Genomic DNA, 20,186 nt, shown 5'->3' on the forward strand with positions numbered 1-20,186 from the left:
TTTAATTATATGTATGATATTAATTTTAACTATATTGACTTTTATTATTTAGTCTAAAATATGTTTACATTGAAATTATTTTAAATATTAGATTTTTCAGTTTTGGCGAAAAAATGAAAATTTTTGGTATTGCAAGGAAAATAAGATTTTTGGTTTTAGCAGAAAACACAATTTTGATGTTGGCGGGAAAAACAAATTTTCAGGTTTTGACGGGAAAATAATTTTTTTTCATTTTGGTGAGAAAATGAGATTTTCCTGTTCTAGTGGGAAAATGAGATTTGTTGGTTCTTGCGGGAAAATGTGATTTTTTTTATTTTGGCGGGAAAACTGGATTTTCTTATTTTGACGGGAAAACGAAAATTTTTAATTTTGGGAGGAAAACGCCATTTTCGGTTTTGACAAGAAAACTAGATTTTTTAGTTTTGGCGGGAAACGAGATTTTCGGGTTTTAAGGGAAAAAAAGATTTTTTGGTTTTTGCGGGAAAACGAAATGTTTTGGTTTGGCAGAAAAACAAGATTTTGTCATTTTTTCGTGAGTGACAAAATGATATTAGGTTTAGGTTTGTAATTTGTCAATTATATTAGGGGTATAATAGACATTATACCGTTTTGGCAGAACATCTCCATCCAAATGGTTCAATTTAGATCATCGAGCTGATTTTCAAAATTAAGCCTAAATTTTTAAAACTCATCTAGATGAGCCATCCAAATGACTTGTACTTTTAATGCCTAAACGAACAAAACTCTCATCTCCATCGAGATGAGTCATCTGGATAGAGAAACGTACAGCCCCGAAATCAGAATGTTAATTGTCCAAATAGCACATAGAACTACAATAAGTTTATGGGCCGAATTTAATTGAATGTGAGACAGTTTCTGTAGAGTAACCGATAGATCAAGTCCAGAACTCACCAAGAGCTCGAGAACCGGTAAATCCAAGCCTATAGAATGACCACAAAGGAAAAAGGATCAACACGAAGAAAAGAAATTCAATGTTCGATGCTGATGAACATGATGAATAGAGAGAATTAGTGTTTAGATGATAATATTTGTGTTTGATTGATTCTCTCTTAAATGAGAAAGATTACATATAATGTTTACTAAACCAAAGAGCTAAACCGGAAAGCTAAACCAAAAGGGTAGCCGGTTTATCCTGTAAACAATGGGCCTAACAGACCTGACCCAGCGACAAAGAGATCATATTCTGACCTCTAACCCCTCTCTCTCTCGGAAACCAAACCTCTTTCTTGCCTTGTCAAGAGCTTGGTATGTTGTGTGGAGAATTTGGCCTCTCTGCTAGCTGTTTAGTGGAGATTAATCCTTTTGTTTTCCTCCTCATCAGGTACCATGATTTCTCCCGATCCGCTAGAGTAGGGCGATATGAACGCATGGTGCAGCAAGTCAGGGGGGTCACAAAAAATTATGAAGGGACTTTAAGGTTTTTGGATGAGAGAGATAAAGAGCTAGTGCAATTGGGTGAGGGATATAAGAAGCTGGTGATAAAGTATTCGAGAGCTTCAAATTAGTCTTGTATTCAGCATGGGCATCCGGGTCCTCGGGTCGGGTTCGGGTCGGGTCTTGTCGGATCCGGATCCTTCGGTTCCTAGAAATTTAGACCCATATAGGTACCTATAATTTTCCGGGTCGGTTCTGGGTCGGTTCGGGTCTATAATTTCAATACCCGTAAAATACCCATAATTTTCGGGTATATTTCGGATCTGGGTCGGTTCGGGTATTTAGGACTCGAAAAGGACCCGAAATACCCGAATTGAACCCGAAAACTCTAAAAATACCCGAAGAACCGTAAAAATACTCAAATGTTTATCCAAAATCTGACCCAAAAACCCAAAACATACCCGAATTTTACCTGAATACCCGAACTATATTTTCTAAAAATCTAAAATTTTACCCGAAACCTACAAATATACCCAAAAACTCGAACCCGAAACTTTTGAAAAAATCCAAAATACCAAAAATATACCCAATCACCCAAATATACCTAATATATACAATTATTTGCGGGTATTTCGAGTACCCGAACGGGTCTCGGGTAGGATCCGGACCCAAACCGAAACCCGCGGGTCCAGAAAAAAGACCCGATAGGTACTTTACATGGACCCGGACCCAGACCCGAACCTGTATTTTCGGGTCGGTTCCGGTTCGGATCTTTGGGTCTGGGTAAAATGTCCACGCCTATATGCGATGTTAAACTCCAATCTCTATTGTTCCTGGACGCCCAAATGCAGACACTTTCATGTCAGTTTCAATGAAGAAGATTCTTGTCACTCTCCCTGAGCAATGCCATCAGGACAACATTGATCTTTAGCCCATAACTTGTCTTGCTGAGAGCTGCTGTATCAAACCAAACCCAAACGCTTTCTTACACACATCTCCCAGTTGTCTGATGAGTGCAAAATGGTCAAGAAGAAGTCTTTCCTTTGTTATGTTCAAGGATCATCTTTTATCTTCTGGTGATGGGTCCCACACATAAACAATACAAATCCACTTCTTAAATATTCCCTCTATTTCAAAATACAAGACGTTTAAGAAAAATTTTGATGATTCAAAATAGAAGATATTTTTCAATAATCTAGGTAACTTTTGATTTTATTATAAACGTGCAACCAATTATATATTGTGGTGTTTTTTTATAATTGGTCAACTAAATTTTAGTTTATATTTTTATTGATGCTTTTTAGGGAAAGTAACTTTCTTAATACTAGAGTTTTCATCCAAAACATCTTACATTTTTAACGGAGAGAGTAGGTTTTGGGAAACTTCCGTTATAAGGATAAATAAACTCAAAACATGATCAAGAACACAAAAGCTACATAAGGAGAGCATATGATTGTTTTAACTTTAGTTCTTCTCCGCAACTTCAATCCACTTCGATAAAAGCCTCCATAGCCATCCTCAGCCACTGAAGCGCATACATGAATTCGTTAAATCCCTCCCCACAAAGTTATTTATCAAGAGACATGAAGTTCTTCATTTTGTCTCTCTAGTCACTATATGTCCATCAAACAACTTATTGGACCAATCCATTCCCATGTAACTTTGTGAAGAGAAAAAAACTCACCAGCTCATCATTTTAGCAATATAAGCTGCATTTCTCTCAAGAACCCGTTTCTTCAATCTCTCATATTCCGCTTGTTCTTTATGAAGTTGCTTTCTTATCTTGCACACCTCCTCAGCTTTTCATTAATCAGAAATTTACTTATTTCTCAAAAAAATTGAAAATTTCCAAGGATTTTCAAATCACACTTACTTACCCTGCTTATGGTTAGCGTACCACATTGCACCGGCTAGTAGTAGGAAAGCCTTGCTGGTTTCTCCGCGATCTCTTCTACCAACACACGTTAAATGAATTGGCCAATCCTACCCTGCAAATATTAGTCGAACAAAATCAATATCGTTTCAATTACATTAGCAACAGAGGATCCTACACTCTGCATCGCCATCTTTAGGGTTTCCTTTCGTCCTGCCTAATCTTCAAACTACCAAAGCCGAATAGAGCTTTGCTTCAACTTCAAGGCAAACAAATCGGATTTTTTTTTAAGGGATCTGGTTTGGTTTGGCGGACCCAATAGACCCGACCCTGCCCAACCTAGAGAACAAATAGGTTCGGTTCTTCCGTTTAAATTTCTCGGCCAAACAAAGTTGATTCGGTTCAAATAACAGTTAACTTGTTTCATTTCTTAATTGAACCAAATCTGTTGGGTTTTTAATTAAAATTCTGGTACATTTTTGGTTAATTCAATTCTGATACGTTTTTGAAAAGTGGTTCAATTCTAATGCCATCCTTTATTTCCTCCTTACTAAATCCTAGTGTTATCACACGATGATCGTCATTAATGTGGTTGTTGATGTATGTTTAACAACACACACTCATACGTGTATGTAATTAAGTATTTAAGTGTAATGATAGTAAAGAGAAGTTTTACTTCTTTTTTTTTGTTCAATTGTATCAGACTATCAGTATATGCTGTAGGTCTTGCTCCAAAAATAGATCACAAAACCTATAATAGATATCTTATGGTTAGTATACTTACCATCTTCAACTCATCTCTGTAATAGAGATCTCTAAAATAGAGGCAAAAATAGAGGTGGTGTTTTTGCTCCAATGTGTTCCTCTATAATAGAGAAATGCTATATTTGCCTCTATAAATAGAGGAATGCTTTTTTTTCCTCTATATTTAGGGGAAAAAATAGCATTCCTCTATTTATAGAGGTAAATATAGCATTCCTCTATTATAGAGGAACACATTGGAGCAAAAACACTATCTCTATTTTTTCCCCTAATTATCGTTTCAATTACATTAGCAACAGAGGATCCTACACTCTGCATCGCCATCTTTAGGGTTTCCTTTCGTCCTGCCTAATCTTCAAACTACCAAAGCCGAATAGAGCTTTGCTTCAACTTCAAGGCAAACAAACCGGAATTTATTTTAAGGGATCTGGTTTGGTTTGGCGGACCCAATAGACCCGACCCTGCCCAACCTAGAGAACAAATAGGTTCGGTTCCTCCGTTTAAATTTCTCGGCCAAACAAAGTTGGTTCGGTTCAAATAACAATTAACTTGTTTCATTTCTTAATTGAACCAAATCTGTTGGGTTTTTAATTAAAATTCTGGTACATTTTTGGTTAATTCAATTCTGATACGTTTTTGAAAAGTGGTTCAATTCTAATGCCATCCTTTATTTCCTGACTTTTTCTTGGGTTCACCCCCTAGGTGAACCTTTAGGTTCACCAACCAATAGAAAGTTGTCATTTTAGATCTAGTATCTTTTAATTAAGGAAACAAAATAACTTGCCAAATTATATTATGTTTTTAAAATAAAAAAATAAAAAATTAAATAAATAAAAATAACAATAGTTCTAAAAAAAGATTATTTAAAAAAAAAAATTTATTTTTAAGATTTAGAGTTTAGTGTTTAAGATTTATAATTTAGAATTTATCCAAATGTTTAGTGTTTTTCCAAGGGTTTAGGGTTTACCTAAGGGTTTAGGGTTTACCCAAAGGTTTAAGGTTTTCCCAAGGGTTTAGGGTTTAGGATTAGAGTTTAGGGTTTAGTGTTTTGTTGACAACATGTTTAGTATTTTTCCAAGGGTTTAGGGGTTTACCCAAGGATATAGGGTTTACCCAAGGATTTAGGGTTTAGGATTTGAGTTTAGGGTTTAGTATTAGAGTTTAGGGTTTAGTGTTTTGTTGACAACATTATTTTTTTTAATTCGTTTTTTATATATTATTTTTATTTATTTTTAAATTTTATTTTGAAAAGATAATATAATTTGCCAAGTTATTTGGTTTCCTTAATTAAAAGATACTAGATTTATAATGACAATTTTCTATTGGTTGGTGAACCTAAAGGTTCACCCTAGGGGGTGAACCCAAGAATAACTCTTATTTCCTCCTTACTAAATCCTAGTGTTATCACACGATGATCGTCATTAATGTGGTTGTTGATGTATGTTTAACAACACACACTCATACGTGTATGTAATTAAGTATTTAAGTGTAATGATAGTAAAGAGAAGTTTTACTTCTTCTTTTTTTTGTTCAATTGTATCAGACTATCAGTATATGCTGTAGGTCTTGCTCCAAAAATAGATCACAAAACCTATAATAGATATCTTATGGTTAGTGTACTTAGTTAACAATATGATTAGTATACTTTTTTTTGTCTATGAAAGTAGAGAAAATAGTTACAACAAAATAAAATAATTCTTGGTTGGTGGTACTTTAAAAGATCGAAACAAGATGTAGCGATGGAATGCTTGGTAATGATCAGTCACATACGAATAATGAAGCCGAAAATCCAACGAGTAGATGAAAAAGTAAACAAGCAACTCTGATGCTGAGAGATAACAAATACATTCTCTTTAAACAAGTTGATGGATGATTAGGCCAAGAAACGTATGATTTCTTCGTGTAACATCCCGAGTTGTGATATATGGAAATGCTTAAAAGAATTGATTTAGCTACCTATGTCACCAAAGTTCACTTATATTTTTCGTCACACATCCGTTTAAAACTCTAGAGTTAAGTGTGCTTGGGCTGGAGTAGTGAAAGGATGGGTGACCTATCGGAAAGTGATTTGCGATACCGTGCGAGTGAGGCCAAAACACGGGGAAAGGTCGGGTGGTGAATGCAGGGCCAGTAAACAATGATTTCGAGATTTAGAAAATTAATGCACCACCCGTCGGATGTGATGGCGCCCCCGGACCGAGTGAGCGGGCGTGGGTGGCTCATTAGCCGTGGGCGGGTGGGGGCGTTACAAGTGGTATCAGAGCTGGTTAGCCGTCTCACTGACCTGAGAGGCGTCTTGAGACCTGTCGTGGGGCGCAACGAGGATGTTGCGTTCTTTGAGAGTGGGTGAATTGTAACATCCCGAGTTGTGATATATAGAAAGACTTAAGAGAATTGATTTGGCTACCTATGTCACCAAAGTTGACTTACATTTTCCGTCACACATCCGTTTAGAACTCCAGGGTTAAGCATGCTTGGGCTGGAGTAGTGAAAAGATGTGTGACCTATCGGAAAGTGATTCGCGATAACGTGCGAGTGAGGCCAAAACACGGAAAAATGCCGGGTGGTGATTGCAGGGTCAGTAAACAATGATTTCGAGCCTTGGAAAATTAATGCACCACCCGTCGGATAGGATGGGACCTACGGGCCGAGAGCTGTGGACGGGTGGGAGCGTTACACTTTGTTTTATTGGAAAAAGAAGAAAAACAATGGTCTAAGGAAAAGCAAAGAGTTTGTTGATCTTGGTGTAGTAACCAAGAGACCAGGAGAGAAGCCTGGATGCGATGAAGAGAGTCTCTCTGAGGTGGCTCTGACTAACTCTTCAAAGTCAAAATCTTCCTCGGAGATAGTGGTCAACATGTTCTTGAAAGGTTCTCTCGTCGGTGAGATCAACTTAGTCGGAGCCACCTCGGTGATGAACCTGGAGGTCTTAACTGTTTCCATTGGGAAAGAGAGTGTCGGCAGAAGAAAGCTTTTTCGTTGGGCACAGGAGGAAATAAAATAATGAGAAGATTGACGAGAAGATATTTGTGAACGATGTGGGTGAGCAGTTAAATGAATTTATAAAGAATGTGTGAAGTACTTCCATCTGACTACGAGGGACAACGTATGTGAAATTTTTTTGTACCCCAATGAGCCGGCCCTGGAAATAGTACTTACACCCCGTCTCGTCATTAGACGAATTCGATAACATCATGTTAATACTTTAGGTTTTAAATAATTTAGGCTAATACTTTATAGGTTTATCAAACCTAAAAAAGTTTATTAAACCTATAAAGTATTAATTCATATAGGCAAGTCCGTTGGTTATAAGCACACAATGTTAAAACACCGAGCTAAAGTAGGTTTTACAATTTAATTCAAAAAATACAATCATTACCAAATCAAGACTAGGTTAACAAACACAGGGGTACGGATGTGAAATCAAGTGATAGGTAAGAAGTTGCTTTCAAGGGGACAATCATGTGGGAGCTTTTCATTTATAATCAAAAGTCCAAATAAATGAGCAACAACCATCGCCTTTTTAACTTTCATTTTCTCTTCTAAGTTTTAAATCCAGTGATTCAAATAACGTGCCTCCATGAGAAATTAATAGCAAAGGTAATAAGGCTGTTATCCCAAATTCTTATTTTCGAATTGCCTCTTGAAGACTGAAAATAAATTGACAGCAATATAACAGTAATACATCGCAGCATAATAGATTAGATTTGGTGAAGAGGACAGATACGTACATGCCTCGCTATGTACATATATTACCGTCTCTTAACTTACCTCAAAAGCCAGCATTAAGGGTGGGTATCTAGGTTTTGCTGTTTGGTTCCAAAAGTTGGATTTCTTTCATATTCTGCAAAGTTTATGAATTTGCAAATTAAAATAAATTTAAAATGCATAGCTTTATCTATCACTTTATTTTAGATATTTTCTTTTTAATGTACAGTTTTAAGTATTGAAGATTATATCCAGATTAGACCTGATTTTTTTTTTTATTCAGTTCATCTCTATTAGAAAAACATTAAATATTTTAATTCTATTTGTCTCAAAAACTTCATTTCCATCTTTTTGTTCTTTTTGAATTAAGAAAAGAGAAAAAGACAAAAGTAGTATTAAATCAAGTTTTTGTTCCCACACTAGCACTCAAGGTCAAAAGTCACAAAAATATCACTTAATGTTTTATCAAAAGTCACAAACTTAGGGTTTAGAGTTAAAGGGTGGGGTTTAGGATTTAGGGTTTAGGGTTTAGGGTTTAGAGTTTAGGATTTAGGGTTTAGATTTTGGGTTTAGGGTTTAGGGTTTAGGGTTTAGGGTTTAGAGTTTAGGGTTTAGGGTTTAGAGTTTAGAGTTTAAAGTTTAGGGTTTAGGGTTTAGGGTTTAGGGTTTAGAGTTTAGGGTTTAGGGTTTAGAGTTGAGAAATGAGGTTTTGGGGATAAGATTTCAAATTTTGAAAAATAAAAAAAATAAAATTTTCAAAAGATAAAATGCTATTTTGGTCATTTTAGTTTTTGAGTGCTATTTTTGTGATATAAAGTTAGAAATGTGCTATTTTAGAGATTTGGCCTTAAGAAAATGCATCATAATTTGTTTGGCTTTTGAAAAACGCTTTAGATTGCTGATCAATAAATTAGATTTACTTTTGATTCAGTAACTCTGTTAGTTTAGGTATGTTTGGATTACATATCAGTTCAACCGTTGGTCCTATATAATTGGAGAGTATAATTTACAATGCACTAATTCAAATCTCCACGTATATATATAGTCTGAATGACAACATGCAGGGACAACTGCAATGCAGTACTAATAGTAACAAAAACATATATAGATACATCTAGAGATTTTTGTTTTTATTAACTGCCATGCGGTTTATAACAGAGCCATAGAACGAAAGCTTATATTTAGTTATATTTATGAATCAAATATTAAACTATACAGGTAGACAAGACTACGAAAAATTTGCGGAAGTGTTACTAAACACGAGGCTACAAAGTTACTAATTAGGAAAACAAAAAGTCGACCACATATTCTAATGGCATGACGGAACATTTCAGGTAACATAGTTCATAGTTGTTAGACGTCGTACCATATATATAAAGCATTCTTTTTATATGTTATCATAGAAGCCACAGATCGAAACAGATTAATGGACCACCTTCATTCTACGGCGGAGAAAAGTAGCTGCTCCAATACGGCGTCGCATGAGACTATTTGTATGAAAAAATGAGAGAAAACAACTAGATAAAGTAGAAAATTGTTTTTATTTTTATTTTTTTTTATTTTTTTATAAGTATGTGAATTTCATTACCAAAGATAATGATACAAGAGATAAATTCAGAGCTTGAAGATCAAACCTTATGCGTCTAGGATTAGCTAATTAAAGCAAGGCTCTTAGAAAGCCCCAAAAAAAAGTAAAAAAAGACTTTCACAGAAAAACAAGGTTTAATCATCTCCTACGAAGTGATTAAAGCTTAGCTAAAACATGAAAGCAAAACTCAAATGTCAATCCAGTAGTTCAAGGCTGAATCTCGATGCCGGAACCTGCACAAAGAGTCACGAACATTAGAGCAATCAGCCGGAGAATGAGCCTAGGAACCGAGGCTCATCCCGAAGACGACTTCGAAAAGGTGCGACGGCGAAGCAGGGTTGACTAGGTCCTGGTCCGGCTAGCACCGATGATGTCTACTCCAGACGCTGAAATAGCTCTAGAAGCCAATCCGGTGGTTCCAGGAGACCCTAATGCAAAGAAGAGAAGCTAGCAGATAAGTGTGGAGCGACGCAGGCGGAAACAAGCGGAGGTTCAGGGCTCTCTACTCCGGTCCCTTCACACGAGCATCAACTGAAAAGATTCTAGCTTCAGAGCAAGGACAAGGCTGGAACATTGACGAATAGCTTCCTTCTGGAAATATGAAGAACAGAGGAACCAAAGCTCCAACAACACAAACGGCGAGTAGAGCCGTCATGATTTTGAGCTAAAGAATCATAAGGAAAAGAAGTCCCCGACGAAAGCCTCATCTCGTCTTTTCATCTTAGATCCGAAGGTCAAGATGGGGAAGTTCTGGCTGAGCAATCGACAGAGGGAGATGTGAAGACAAGAGGAGGCGGCGACAAACCAGAGAGGCAGAGGCAGCGACGCTCTGTTGTCCGGCAAAGCCTCCGAGTCGGATCTGACCCAGATCCAACAAAAACCCTAGATCTATATCTACCTCTAATCGACGCTTCCTGCAGACAAGGGACCCAACTACATCTTCGCCAATCCTCCAGAGAAGACAAGAACAATTCGACTTCTGTTTAGAGCCGTCAAATCCGGTCGTTATTTGACGGAATCCAGAGAGATTGAAGCAAGGAAGAAGCAGGTTGGATGATTGGTTACAGAAAAAGAGGCGGAGAACAGAACGTTAGTTGGGGTGGCGACCGACGGTTGAGAAAGCACCACCGGCTACCGTGACGGAGGTTACGAGAGACGCCGAGAGAAGAGGTCGAGGGGGAGAAAACCGAGAGAGAAAAGTCTCTCACCTTAACTTTTTTTTATTAGAAATTAATCAAGACTTTGAACATTAAAAAATTGTTTTTATTGCACCCATTGATTCATTTGATACCCTTTGTACACCCCTAAGAAATTATATCTAGATTCGCCCCTGCTCTACCTTTTGCTGACGTTAGTTTACAAACTCTAGAACATGTAAATCTTCTTGTTGAAGAATGCTTTAAAGTATTTATTATACTTATACACGCAAGAGATCATAAATATTCCACATATCCACAAAATGAAATTCTTCTATTGGTTTCTGCGACCATCTACATATATTTCATTGTATTACCTAATAACATATTTCAATAAAGTAGTGGAACGAGTATAAACTATTCGAAATAAATCGGAAAGTGGAAATTCTGAAAATTTTGGTCAGCCCATCTTCTAGATTATATTCTCTAATACCAACTTTTAAACTTTATTCTTCATGAATTAGGGTTTTAGTCAAAATTCCCAACCATGCATATGGGAAATGGAATCGAGAATAAAATAATATACAAAATATGTCGCATTTGTATGCCTATAAATACCAATGCATCTCAACTAGGCTTTACCACAACACGAGTCAAAGAAAGAGATAACACATTTGAAATAAGAAAACGATGGGAGTCTCTGGTTGTGTCAGAGGTCTTGCATGAAGGAATAGAGAAAGGAATTGAGCCAAGGATGACTTGCCGGTTTATATTCAAACGGTTCATGATGACCATTGTTTTGGTCACATACTCAGCCCTTTGGTTGTGTCTGGCAAGTTGACCTTGGCTCTGTTTCGTTCTCTATTTCTCCATGTTAGATTCCAGATATACGCATACTCATTTAGTCATGTCTATTTTCTTAATTTGGTTATGGATGGTATTAACCGATCGTTTGAAACTGTCACGTCCTATGATACCAAACCCTCCAAGTGATATACATTCTTTATTTAGATTTTGATGTTTACTTCATGATTAGCAACTCAATTAGTTTTCCATACTTCAAATATTCGTCTAGTTACAGTTAACTACTTCTAGGTCTTAAAAAGTTAAATAACTTTATTGATTAGGAAAGACAAAACAAAAGGAATATTTCATGGTTAATGCGACGCGTGATCGATGCTATAAATTTGATGTGATAATTAGTGCTACGAATTCATTGCAGAAGCACGAAAACCGGATCAAAAGAAACGATATAATATAAACGATGTTAAGAAAAATATATAAACGATTCGTGTATATAACGTTTTAACAATGTATCAAAAACGTTTCACGATAATGCTAGAAAGCAATCTGCAAAGCGTTATGAAATAAAAAAGAAAAGTTTCGCGGAAGGGCTATAAAGCAAATCGCAAACTTGTTTTGAAAAGAACATAGAAATATTTCACGGATACGCATATAGCAAATCGCAAACATCGTTTGAATGAAACCACAACAGGTTTGTATGAAGAGAAATTCTTGGGTTCACCCCCTAGGGTGAACCTTTAGGTTCACCAACCAATAGTGTTTGAGTATTTGATATTTGATATCTTTTAAAAAAGGAAATAAAATTGAATATCCAAATTAGATTATATTTTTAAAATAAAATAATAAAAATACATAAAAATAGCTACAAAAAATAAATTAATTAATATTGTTAAATCTTCAGCAAAATACTAAACCCTATACCCTAAATCCTAAACCCTAAACCCTAAACGTTAAACCTTAAACTTTGGATAAACTCTAAACCGTTGGAAAATCTTAAACCCTAAATCATACATTAAAAACTAAATTTTACTAACACTAAACCCTAAATCCTAATCACTAAACCCTAAACCCTTGGGTAAACCCTAAACCCTTGGGTAAACCCTAAACCCTTGGGTAAACTCTGAACCCTTGGATAAATCATAAACTCTAGGGTTTAATTTTAAATATTTTTGATTTAGAGTTTATGATTTATCCAAGGGTTCAGGGTTTATCCAAGGGTTTAGGGTTTAGTGATTAGGGTTTAGGGTTTAGTGTTATTAAGATTTAGTTTTTAATGTATGATTTAGAATTTAAAATTTTCTAATGGTTTACGGTTTATCCAAGATTTAAGGTTTATAATTTAGAGTTTGGAGTTTAGGATTTAGGGTATAGGATTTAGTATTTTGCTAAAAGTTTATCAATATTTATTTATTTATTTTTTGTAACTATTTTTATGTATTTTTATTGTTTTATTTCAAAAATATAATCTTATTTGGAAATTCAATTTTGTTTCCTTTTTTAAAAGATATCAAATATCAAATACTCAAACACTATTGGTTGGTGAATCTAGAGGTTCACCTAGGGGGTGAACCCAAGAATTTCTCTTGTATGAATCGTATATGAATAAACGTTTTTTCGGTAGTGCTACAGAGCAAAACGCAAACCGTTTACGAGATAAATTACAAACGTCTCGCGGAAGTGCTAGAAAGCAAATCGCAAACACGGTTCCAAAACCTGTTTTTATAGATCGTTCTTCAATCCGATCAAACACTTTAGATAGAAAGCGAAATAAGAGTTAAGATTGTAGAAGTCGGAAAACTGGATCAAAATAAACGATATAATATAAACGATGTTAAAGAAAAATATATAGACGATTCGAAACCACAACGAAAATGAAAGCATGGAGTCGAGACGAATCTCTTTCCTTAACTCTTAATATTCGCTCCGTTAGTGTGATGGATCTGTACGAATATGAGTTCCAGGATAAAACCATGATAGGTTATCACGCGGCACTCGTGAAGAACCTCTACGAACTAACATTTCTACGAAACACTCTCTAGAACTTACGCTAAAGGATTTTCTGGTTTTGGGTGTGAAAAAACGTAATGAGAAATGAAGGAGGAGACGATTTTATAAAGGGGAGAAGACGAGCCACTTTCCGCAACTGATGCAGCACGTGCGCATGTTAGCGAAAATCTCGCGAGGATCTCAGAGGCGAGGCATTACGAAACTTCCTCCGCAAGATCTTTTCTCGTTTAAACTTATTGTCAAGAAGAGAGACAGCATGTTGTTTTTAAACGAACTACGTGTTGTTTAAAATAAAATGCATGCCGTTTTTCGGGAATTAAATAGCAAAACTTTGAGTTTAACTTGGTCCAAAAATAATAGTCTTATTGGGCCGGAGGCCCTCCACCAAGACCCAAGACCCAAGACCCAAGACCCAAGCCCACGCCGAGCCGAGCCGTTTAACCTCTCATGTCATGAAGACATATATATACTCCTTAAAATCAACTCTCCCAACCGATGTGGGATGTTGTTAACTTCATTTCATTAAAACCAACAAGGCTTTTTATAAGAACCCGTAGGCCCATTTCATTTTCACATTTTGCCATATATTATTTGAACCATTAGGCTTAATAATTAGGCCCAACAATCCCCCACATGAATAGAAATTACTCTTGTAAATATATGTAGACTGAATGCAGACTCGATAGACTCTAAAAACTATACTTATTCTAATCCTGACTAGACTAGACAGACTTATCGAGAGTGTTTGTGAAAATTCACTGTGTTTGAGTTGGTGGCATTTTTAAGCCTTGAACCACTCATAGTTAATATCTGTCGGGTTTACTTTACCAGAAGGTGAACATGATGTCTTGAACCAACCAGTGTTTTATGTAGACCGAGACAACATGCGTAACGTAGCTTCATTTTCTCGTAGAACTTAGTTCTCTATTATGTTCATTGTGGCCCTGGACTATTCCTGGTTTTCATGAGTGAACTTAGGGAATATAGCCTTGCATTTATTCTCCTAGAAACGGCCCCATTCCACACTCATTAGGTGATTGACCATGAAAAGTATTGAGTAATACTCTGCTTTAGAAGCTATGAAATCATTAAAAGCTTATGCTTATCCTTATCACATTCTTTAACACTTTATCATCTTAGGAGCTGGGAAGAGACCACTTTGTCTCAAGTGCTTTAGTTAGATTCTGTTTGATTTTGTTTTCCCTTTGAACCTACGTCTTGGGATCTCCAGTCATGATAGGTAGGGTTGCAATCAAGCATCCTCATTCGTTATAGGCTTTAAACCCATTCCTTTTGATGATTTAGCAACAACATCTCGTGGCAAACCTTTTGTAAATGGATCCGCTAGGTTGTCAGCCGATTTCATGTAATCTATTGTGATTACACCAGTTGAGATAAGTTGTCTAATGGTTTTATGTCGTCTTCTGATGTGACGAGATTTACCATTGTAGAGATTACTCTGAGCCCGAGCTATAGCTGATTGACTATCACAATGTATGCGTATAGCTGGCACATGTTTCTCCCACATAGGAATATCTTCCAAAAAATTTCTAAGCCATTCGGCTTCTTCTGCTGCTTTGTCTAAGGCTATGAACTCAGATTCCGTGGTTGATCTGGCTAACACTGTTTGTTTGGTAGTTTTCCGTGATATTGCTGCTCCTCCTAGTGTAAAGACATATCCACTCGTGGATTTTGAGTTTTTAGAATCTGATATCCAGTTAGCATCACTGTATCCTTCTAAAACTGCTGGTTCTTTACCATAATGAAGCCCAAAATCTTTGGTGTAGCGTAAGTAATTGAGTACCCTCGTTATAGCTTTCCAGTGTGTATGACCTGGATTACTTGTATATCGACTAAGTACGTTTACTGCATGCGCTAGATCTGGGCTTGTACAATTGGTCAAGTACATGAGACTTCCAATCACACGTGTATACTCGTTTTGTGAAACCGATTCACCTGAATTCTTTGTCAAGTGCATTTAGAGATATAACGGAGTTTTTACCGTACTCTTAGAGTAATTTTTAAATCTCTCTAATATTGTTTGAGCATAATGAGATTGGGTTAAGAAAATTCCGTTTGAATTTCTTGTGACTTTAAACCCGAGAATTACATCTACTAATCCTAAGTCTTTCATCTCAAATGTCCCTTTGAGCATGTTCTTTGTTTGATTGATAATGTATTTATTGCTTTCAATAATGAGCATGTCATCTACAAATAGACATAGCAAAACATACGCATTTTTGGTAATTTTGTAGTATATGCATTTGTCACATTCATTTATTTTGAAACCATTTGACATCATTGTATTGTCAAATTTTTCGTGCCATTGTTTAGGAACTTTCTTAAGCTCATAAAGTGACTTTACAAGTCGGTATACTTTGTCTTCCTGTCCGGGAACGATAAAACCTTAAGGTTGTTTCATGTAAATTTTCTCTTCTAAATCACCATTTAGAAAAGCGGTTTTTACATCCATTTGATGTATTTCTCGGTCTCTTAAGGCTGCGATCGCTATCATCAGTCTTATTGATGTTATTCTCGTTACTGGAGAATATGTATCAAAATAGTCAAAGCCTTCCTTTTGTCGGAATTCTTGAATTACAAGCCTAGATTTGTATTTTCCACCAGGTTTTCGTGTCATTATCCATTTATTCCCTAATGCTTTGCAGCCAGGTGGTAAATCTGTTATGTACCATGTATAATTTTGCATGATAGAATCAAATTCACTCATGACAGCTTCGTTCCAAAATGGAGCTTCTAGTGAAGCCATGGCTTCTGCCAAAGTTTTTGGAACATTTTCGACTAAAAATGCCATTAGAAAATCTTCACCAAAAGATTTTTCCTTTGGAGCTCTTTTGCTTCTTCGAGGTTCATCTTTTTTATCATTTTCTGAAATATCATTTATAAAAATCTCGACGTTTGTCTCAGTTTCTGAGTTCTTGTCATTGTCTCTTTCTTCTCGAGTTCGTTTTGAAAATTGTTTTTCTTTATATGGAAAAATATTTTCGAAAAAAGATGCATTTCTTGATTCCATGACTGTATTTTCATGAATGTCTGATATTGCAGATTTGTGTACTAGAAATCGATAAGCATTACTGTTATGTGCATATCCAATGAAGATGCAATCCACTGTTTTAAATCCAATAGTGACCTTTTTTTGGTGGCGGTACCGCAACTTTTGCCAAACACCCCCACACTTTGAGGTATTTATACGAAGGTGAATTACCTTTCCATAATTCATATGGAGTTTTGATAGTTACTTTGTGTGGAATTTTGTTGAGGATATAATTAGTGGTAAGCAACGCTTCCCCCCACATGTTCTGGGGTAACCCAGATTCCTCCAACATTGGATTCATCATCTCTTTTAGAGTTCGATTTTTGCGTTCAGCAACTCTATTGGATTCTAGTGAATAAGGAGCTGTAGTTTGATGAATTATTCCATGTTCTTTACAGAATGCATTGAATGGACCATCATACTCGCCTCCTCTGTCGCTTCTAACTACTTTAATAGTTGTTTTAAGCTGATTTTCGACCTCGAGTTTAAATTCTTTGAATTTTCCTAAGGTTTCATCTTTGCTATGTAATAAATATACATAACAATATTTTGTGCATTCATCTATGAAGGTCACAAAGTACTTTTTCCCACCTTTAGTTTGTATGTATTTTAAATCACATAAGTCGGTGTGAATTAAATCTAAAGGTTTGTTAGTTCTTTCAACACGAGGTGATGGCGTTTTTGTGAGCTTAGCCTGTACGCATACTTCACATTTTTGTTTACTTGTTTGGCATTTAGGAATTAGATTTAAATTCATTAATCTTAGTATAGATTTGTAGTTTACATGGCCTAATCTTTCATGCCATATATTAAAAGACTCAACCAAATAAGCAACTGGCTCTTTCTTATTCATTGAAACTTTTGGAGCTACAACTTTCGGAGAGACTGTCATTACATTCAACTTGAAAAGTCCACCCTTAACATACCCCTTTCCCAAATACATCTCATTCTTCCTAATCACGAGTTTGTCCGCCTCAAAACTTGTGGCGAATCCATTCTTGCTGAGCAAGGTTCCCGAGACCAGGTTCTTCCTCATGTCAGGCACATGCTTCACATTCGTCAGAGTGACTTCACGTCCAGATGTCATCTTCAAAATCACATTTCTGCGTCCTTCAATCTTGGAGACTGCAGTGTTCCTCATCTTGAGCTTCTCCTGAGTCTCGCTTTTCTGATAGGTGTTGAACATCACCCTATCGGTGCAAATATGGGTGGTTGCACCTGTGTCATACCACCATTCCTTGGGGTTGTTGCTTTCAACCATGTTGGCTTCAGTCACCACAGCAACGAGATCCTCCTCAGTGAGATTTGCCTGAGCCTTCTCATCCTTGATCTTTTTGCGACACTCAAAAGTCTTGTGCCCCACTTTGTGGCAGTAGTGACATTTCCCCTTGAACTTCTCCACATTCGCATTGATCTCAATACCTTTGTTCTTGAAGTTTTTCCAGAAGCCTTCAAGGCTGGAGCAGTTTTGGAAGGGTTGGCAGGAGAATTAGCGTGTGCCTTTCCTTTGCCTTTGTGCTCAGACATGTTGATACTGTGCTCCTTAGTAGTGACCTTGTCAGCAGTTCGGTTTTTGGATTCCTTCTGAAGCCTCATGATGAGCTCCTCGAGCCCCATCTTCTTCTTCTTGTGCTTCAAGTAGTTCTTGAAATCCGCATAACTTGGAGGAAGCTTTTTAATGAAGCTGAGAGTTGTGAATGTCTCGCAGATGGACATTCCTTCAGCAACGATTTCATGGCAAATGAGCTGAAGCGCTTCCACCTGATCCATGATGGGTTTTGAATCCACCATTTTGAAGTCGTGGAATTTTGAGACCACATACTTCTGGCAGCCAGCGTCCTCACCTATGTACTTCTTGTCCAGTGATCTCCATAGCTCTTTCGCCGTGGGGATCTCATAGTAGACACGTTACAATGGATCAATGAGATGACCCAAAATGTAACCTTTGCAGATGAAGTCGGAATGCACCCATATGTCAACAGTTGCGAGACTGTGAACATCATCAATCCCGTAAGGAATAAGGGGCTTGTCCTCCTGGATGAACTTGTCCAGCTTCATCGTTGTCAGGAAGAACATCATCTTCTTCTGCCACGTTTTGAAGCCTTTGCCATCAAACTTGTCTGGCATCAGTCCTTGAGTGAACACACTAGGGACAGCCGGAGGAGTTTGAACTGCCACCGGACCACTTGCAGTTGCTGAAACTGAACCCGTCTGATAAAGACCAGCACCGAATAGGCTACGGCGAGTGGTTTCATCAGCAGCATTTCCCGCAGGGAGGATAGTGCTTGTTGTTGCTGCAGCGGTTGACGATGTGATGTTTCCAACGTTTGTCACGGTTGCATCAGTTGGTGCAGCGTTGAGTGGAGTCTGAATGACATCGGTGGTGTCAATGGGGGTGTTGTTATCGTTCGTCATTTTTCTGTAGAGAAAACATGAAGACGGATTAGTACTCCAATCAACAAATAACATATTATTTTTAAGCAAAAAAATAATATTCTAAAATCGATTTTCATTTTTGGTGTTTGAACCAAATCATATCGATATAAGTCTTAAGAAAAACCGTTTTGCAAACTCGCTTAAAAGCGTTCGTATAAACCATTTTTTATAGACTTAGAATGTTTCACAAACTCGCTTAAGAAAACGGTTACTGAAACGATTCATGTATATAACGTTTTAACAATGTATCAAAAACGTTTCACGATAATGCTAGAAAGCAATCCGCAAAGCGTTATGAAATAAAAAAGAAACGTTTCGCGGAAGGGCTGTAAAGCAAATCGCAAACTCGTTTTGAAAAGAACATAGAAACATTTCGCGGATACGCATATAGCAAATCGCAAACATCGTTTGAATGAAACCACAACAGGTTTGTATGAATCGTATATGAATAAAATTTTTTTCGGTAGTGCTACAGAGCAAAACGCAAACCGTTTACGAGATAAATTACAAACGTCTCGCTGAAGTGCTAGAAAGCAAATCGCAAACACGGTTTCAAAACCTGTTTTTATAGATCGTTCTTCAATCCGATCAAACACTTTAGATAGAAAGCGAAATAAGAGTTAAGATTGTAGAAGCCGGAAAACTGGATCAAAATAAACGATATAATATAAACGATGTTAAAGAAAAATATATAGACAATTCGAAACCGCAACGAAAATGAAAGCATGGAGTCGAGACGAATCTCTTTCCTTAACTCTTAATATTCGCTCCGTTAGTGCGATGGATCTGTACGAATATGATCCCAGGATAAAACCATGATAGGTTATCACGCGGCACTCGTGAAGAACCTCTTCGAACTAACATTTCTATGAAACACTCTCTAGAACTTACGCTAAAGGATTTTCTAGTTTTGGTTGTGAAAAATTGTAATGAGAAATGAAGGAGGAGACGAGTTTATAAAGGGGAGAAGACGAGCCACTTTCCGCAACTGATGCAAATCATAATCAAATAAGGAAAAGGCAAGATGCTGATTCTCTCTCTCTCTCTCTCTCTCTCTCTCTCTCTCTCTCTCTCTCTCTCTCTCTCTCTCTCTCTCTCTCTCTCCCTTTCTCTCCTCACGGTCGACTCTCTCTCTCTCTCCTTGCGGTCGACTCTCTCTCTCTCCTAACGGTTCGAGACAACAATCAATCAGCTTATAATCATATTGTGGACGTCCATATCCGGCCCGATTCATAACCGGCCCAATGCTAGAAAGAGAAAGAGTCGACCATGAGGAGAGAGAGAGAGAGAGAGAGAGAGAGAGAGAATCTGCATCTTGCATTTTCCTTATTAGATTATGATTTGTACTATTTCCATATTTGTATTTTCTTTCTTTAGTCTTTCCATTATTCTATAATGGCTTAATTCCCTATATATAAAGGGCTC

At 36.9% G+C, this 20,186-nt stretch overlaps 1 pseudogene; it reads right to left on the reverse strand.

The window, feature by feature from the left end:
* Positions 1 to 5,647: 5,647 nt before the first annotated feature.
* On the reverse strand, positions 5,648 to 7,536 carry LOC125580488 (annotated as a pseudogene).
* Between the last annotated feature and the right edge of the window lie 12,650 nt (positions 7,537 to 20,186).

Source organism: Brassica napus, chromosome C1 (assembly GCF_020379485.1).
Source record: "Brassica napus cultivar Da-Ae chromosome C1, Da-Ae, whole genome shotgun sequence".
NCBI lineage: Eukaryota > Viridiplantae > Streptophyta > Magnoliopsida > Brassicales > Brassicaceae > Brassica > Brassica napus.